The sequence below is a fragment of the Columba livia genome, chromosome 1 (assembly GCF_036013475.1).
Source record: "Columba livia isolate bColLiv1 breed racing homer chromosome 1, bColLiv1.pat.W.v2, whole genome shotgun sequence".
In the NCBI taxonomy this organism is placed as follows: Eukaryota; Metazoa; Chordata; class Aves; order Columbiformes; family Columbidae; genus Columba; species Columba livia.
The window spans coordinates 77,445,524-77,450,416 of record NC_088602.1 but is presented as its reverse complement, the minus strand read 5'-3'; the positions used below and the strand labels follow the sequence as shown (position 1 = coordinate 77,450,416).

The following is a 4,893-nucleotide window of genomic DNA, read 5'->3' as shown; positions in this document are numbered from 1 at the left end:
AACCTGCCAAGCAGTGCCAACAATAGCAGGATGTCACTGCGGCTTGCAGGGAGGATGTTTCCATTCATTGATTTGGCTCCCGTGCCAAAAGCCATCCACTGGTCCAAGGAATAAAGCCAGTGTCTCCAGGAAGTGACCACAAGCAGATCCTGGTGGCTCAGAGCAAGTGACGTGGATTTGGTTTCCCATCCACAGAGCCAGAGCAGCAAGGGGAGGAGGTGTGCTGAGACGAGCTTTCGGGAAGGCACCTCTGGGCGGTCCCGTTCGCAGTTGTCACTTGGTCTGGAGTTCCCATTACAAAGGGGCTCCATAAACCTTCTCGTTGGAGACTGGTACTTGATCCTTCTCCTTCTCAGGGGAGGGAAGGGAGACAGGTTGGGGAGATCAAGGAGCCAAGAGGAAAAGGTTTAGTCTGGTCAAGCCTATAGCAAGAGGCTGGAGCTGCCAAGCAAGTACTGCAGCCAGGAGGCAGACTCAAAATTTCCTGACCAAGTAAGGATATTACTTTTTCTCCTCATTATGCAAAGAGGCATTAATGAGCCCACATTTCTGGGCCGTCGGGTTTGGGCTTGTGCAGGTCAGCAGCCAGCATCCAAAAAATTTCTTTCACCATAATTTTCACTGCAAGGTTTTGTAAGGCAGCCAAGGGCAGGAAACTACCTATAAGTGAGCACGACTGCTCCGGGTGGGTCCCAGCACTGAAAGCAAATGTTGTCTACAGTCTGGATCTGGCCAGCAAGGAGGGAGGAGGCCAGACTGCTCGGCCCTTTCCTTGAGAAAAGGGGCTGTGGCATACACCTGTGTGGACACCCTGCACAGCGTCTCCTCGCCACAAGTCTCTGCAACTCTTCCTGTCCTTGTCCCTCTTCACCTGCTTGCTCTTTGTCTGCCTGGGTATGTCTGTCCGTCTCTTCCTGTCCCCATGTGCCTGCCTGCGTGTGCAGTCACATTTGCACGTCTCCTTTAGCCTCAGCGTGTCTTGCTCTTAATAATTGCTCGAGTTGCCTAGCGGCTCCATGCACATCTATGTGCAGCTGTTTTTTTCTGCTCGGTTACGCTCGTGTGCCTCTCCCCACGTCCGCCTTCCAGCTCCTGCCTGCATCTCCGCTTGCGTTTGTACATCTTCCTCCGCTGGCTCTTTTTATTGTGGTAAACATGACAGACACGTGCATCCGAGCCACGTGTGCCCAAGTTGGCTGGAATCGTGCCGGACAAAAGCTGAGATGGAGGGATGGGGAAGAGGAGGGGCTAAGGGGAGTGAAAGGTCTATTGGAAAAGGCCTTGGGGACAGCCAGCCTTCCTGCTGCCTGTGTGCTGCTCTCATGGAAAAGATACTGAGATAAGCCTGCTCATTAAGATAATGACTGGGTGCCCCTGAAGCTGCAAGCCACTGAGCTGGAGAAGTGCAGCAGCTCTTCTCATTCACCCTCCAACGAGACAAGAAAGGGTGAGGGTGTCCCAAGGTGATGTGGCAAAGGCTGTCCCTGCTGCCCTCTCTGGGACTAGTGCCAGTTGAGGCTGGGGACACAAATGCACACTAGAGCTCAGCCATAAAGGAGAAGGCTCTGTAGGTTGAAAAGGGCAAGCACAGAGTAAAAATATTCCAATTTCAGAAAAATATGGAGTTAGCAATTAAGGCCATTTAAAATAGGAGTAATTTACTCCCCTACCTTGCAGAGAAAGGGTGGGTGGGACTGCACAACCCAACGTATAAGTCCCTCTGCAGAGCTTTGGTTAAAACTTTGCCCCACACACAACGATGCTGACCCTCACACCACCCACCAGCTGAATTGCCACTCCACATTGCAGGGGGGGCTTCTATCTCCTTGCCTGCAGGTGTGGTGGAGCAAGGGAGGAAGGTGAGGAGGGAGGATGATGCAGTAAAGACACAGAGGGAGTAAAGCATCCAAAAGTGCTGGTAACGGGCAGGGGAGCGGGTCTGCAGGCAGCTGTGGGCAGCTTGGAGAGTGCAGAGGACTGTGATGAGCCAAGCTGGAGGATGTGGAGAGGCCAGGTAAGAAACTTGGTGGGGGCGAGAGACCAGCAAGGTTTCTGGAGATGTAGCTGGGAGAAGGGAAGCAGCAGGCTGGCTCTTGCCTCCTGCATGGCACATGCCACACAGGGGTCAGAGCCACCCTGGGGTGCTGGCAATGCCAACGGCATTTGTGTGTGTGGGGAGGCAAGGCAGAGGCTATGCTGGGGTGAGATGCAGGGGTGGGGAGAGAGGAAGAGGCACAGAGGCAGGCATAGCCCTCAAAGCAAGATAAAAATGAGTCAACTCTACCAGCTGATGACTAGGGGGGGTCCTGGAAGATGTCAACATTTTTGTTTCGCTTTCTGGAAAATACCCAGCGTTGCGCATGTTCCCAAATGGAAAACTACTGCAGCAGAAGCCACAAACACAGCCACACACCAGGCAGGTGGGAGGGCTGGCGAGACCAGCTGTTTTGCCAGGCAGCAGGGCCATGCTGCCAGGCACTGCACAGACCTCAGACTCACTGCACGCTGACCACCCACCTCCCTGCGTGGCTTCCCAGGTGTCCCTTGCAGCTGGGGCCAGCTCACCCAGGAGCAGCCAGCTTCTCTGGATGCACAGCTGTGTCCTTGGCTGCTACGTCCCACCCTCCCCACAGGGGTGTCCAGCAGCACAGAGTGCAGCGGGGTTTGGCTTTTTTCCTTCAGCTGGCGTTCTAATTTAAGTGTAATTCATTCCTGCACCGCTCCTGATGCTCGTGGGGATTCAGTAAAAGCAGCAAAGCCACACAGAGCACTTTGCAGTGGTGCTTGGCTTTCCTTCCTCCTGCTCAAACTGGACACATCAGCTGGTGTGCAACTTGGATTTTCCGTTTATTTCTGGCTTTTCCTCACATATAACTAGCAGTTAATTTGAGAGACATTAAAAATCAGTGTGGCCAGGGCTAAAGTTCAAGAGAAGGATGCCTGCAGCTGCAGGCGCTCTCAGGAGCAGCAGCAAGATGGGGCATCCTCTCTGTCCACAGATGAAGGGCTAACAAAATCTCACTACTTTTTTCTCTCTTAGCCAACCTTTTAACTGCTTGTACCTTCTGCTTACTTCTTGCTGTCTAATTGAATTTTCTTGGATGACTGTGTTTCAGGGCAAAAGCCTGGTGGGGGAGGATGTGCAGGTCACCCAGCCCTTGGCCAGCCATGGGGAAGGAGCACATGTGTGTGTGCACCCCCACGTTCCCCACAGCCAGACTCGTCCCAGCTGCTTTGTACAGTCGGATGGACACAGAACCAAGGGCACGTCGCAATCTCCGCCTCAGGTTAGGAGATAAGCAGCCCTGCCTTAATGAGGACATGATATACCTGGCGAGACTGTACCCTTTGCAGGGAACAACAGGCTCTTTCACTCCGGGCGCTGGCACAGCCGGGAGCAGTCATGGGGCAGAGGGAACCACGGACAATAAATCAGCTCAGCACCACCAGCCACAGGAAGCTGCCAGGGGTGTGGGGCCACCCCATCAGCCCCACATAGGCTGCTGTTGGGAAGTCCTGGGGTGCCCCGTATTGGATTCCACCAGCAATCAAAGAAGCAGGGCAAATCTGGAGGGCTACAGCTTTGCTAAAAACTGGCTTCCTCAAGAACGTTCAGGTGGAGACAGTGGCTCTCCAGCACTGAGGAGAAAGCTGCATTTCTGCCTCCAGGATCAGCCGAGGCAAGCCCATCCCAGAGGGAAAGGACAGCATTACCACGCCGAGAGACATCTGCCTTCTGCCTGGGAGGCAAAGTCCATGCTGAAAGGAGCCAAATCTTTACTGTACGTATCTAAAAGCATTGAATTATTAAAGAGAAGAGATATCTTAAGGCTGCAAGTGGAGCAGAGAGCTTTGCAGATGGCTGGTATTAAGTGCAATGGACCTCTGATGGCAAATCACCTGATTGCTGCTGGGTGGTTTCTCAGCTGTGGAGCAACACCAAGCAGCAGGAGGGAGTGTGGTACAGATCATCATCACCCCAGGGAATTACTGGTTTTGGTGGTCTAACGCAGCCTTTGGGAGCATTACAGTGAGCATGTGATGGGGAGATACCCCCTCCCACCCTGTTCTCCAAGAATATCCACAACCCAGCCTTTGCTTTTGCTGGATGAGCCCAAGACACCCTTTGCCTGTCTCACCAGAGCAGGGAAACAGGCCTTGATAGCCTACAAAGAAACAGTACACTAGGTGAGACTGGCCAGCAATAGACAACATGGAGGCATGGGGAAACACTATCCCCTTGCACACCACTCATGAGAGGGTACCATGCACAGAGCCCAAGGCTTAGCGTCTCTGACCGGCTGGGGCAGATGTGTTCTGATTTGTTCTGTAAAACTTGGGCTGTGTGTCAGCAATGAGGAAACCCTTCAAATACCCTGGAACCAGACTTCTCCCCACTCCCTTGCTTGCACGTGATTAAGGTCATATAAGAGCCAGTTGTCTTTTCCAGGCCTCCTGAATTCGCCAAAATTAGGCTGGATTTGTGGAAACTGGCTTCCTGAGACCTCGGGCACTTCCTGCTTCGAATACCAGGCCAAAACCAACACAGCAGGGCTTGCTTTCACAAATTTTGGTATGACTCTTTCAGTCCAACACGGAGCCACAAGTTATAAAACTTGTTGATTTTGTAATCTTGAAGGTCAAATATTTTGGCTTTTTCAAGGCTGCTCGAGCAGAACATCGCTACGACATTGGGTACAGGAAAATTTTGGAAGTTGATACCTCAAAGAAACATCATCTTCTGGTTGCTGACACTGCGTGCCAGGTGATCCTTTGCTATTACATGGCACCCTGAGGTAAAAGGCATCTTGCCTAACATTGAGTAGTTGTGAGAGCTATTGCCACTTCTTATGGGCATCACCAAGTAACACTTTTAGGGATGTGAAGAGTAGG

The 4,893-nt window shown here is 52.4% G+C and overlaps 1 long non-coding RNA gene across 1 annotated transcript; it reads left to right on the top strand.

Moving 5' to 3' along the window:
* The first annotated feature begins 209 nt into the window (after positions 1-209).
* On the top strand, positions 210-3,829 carry LOC110365448 (uncharacterized). The gene is made up of 2 exons (XR_010472769.1): positions 210-492; positions 3,117-3,829. It is a non-coding gene; the product is annotated as an uncharacterized LOC110365448 (long non-coding RNA).
* The last annotated feature ends 1,064 nt before the right edge of the window (positions 3,830-4,893 follow it).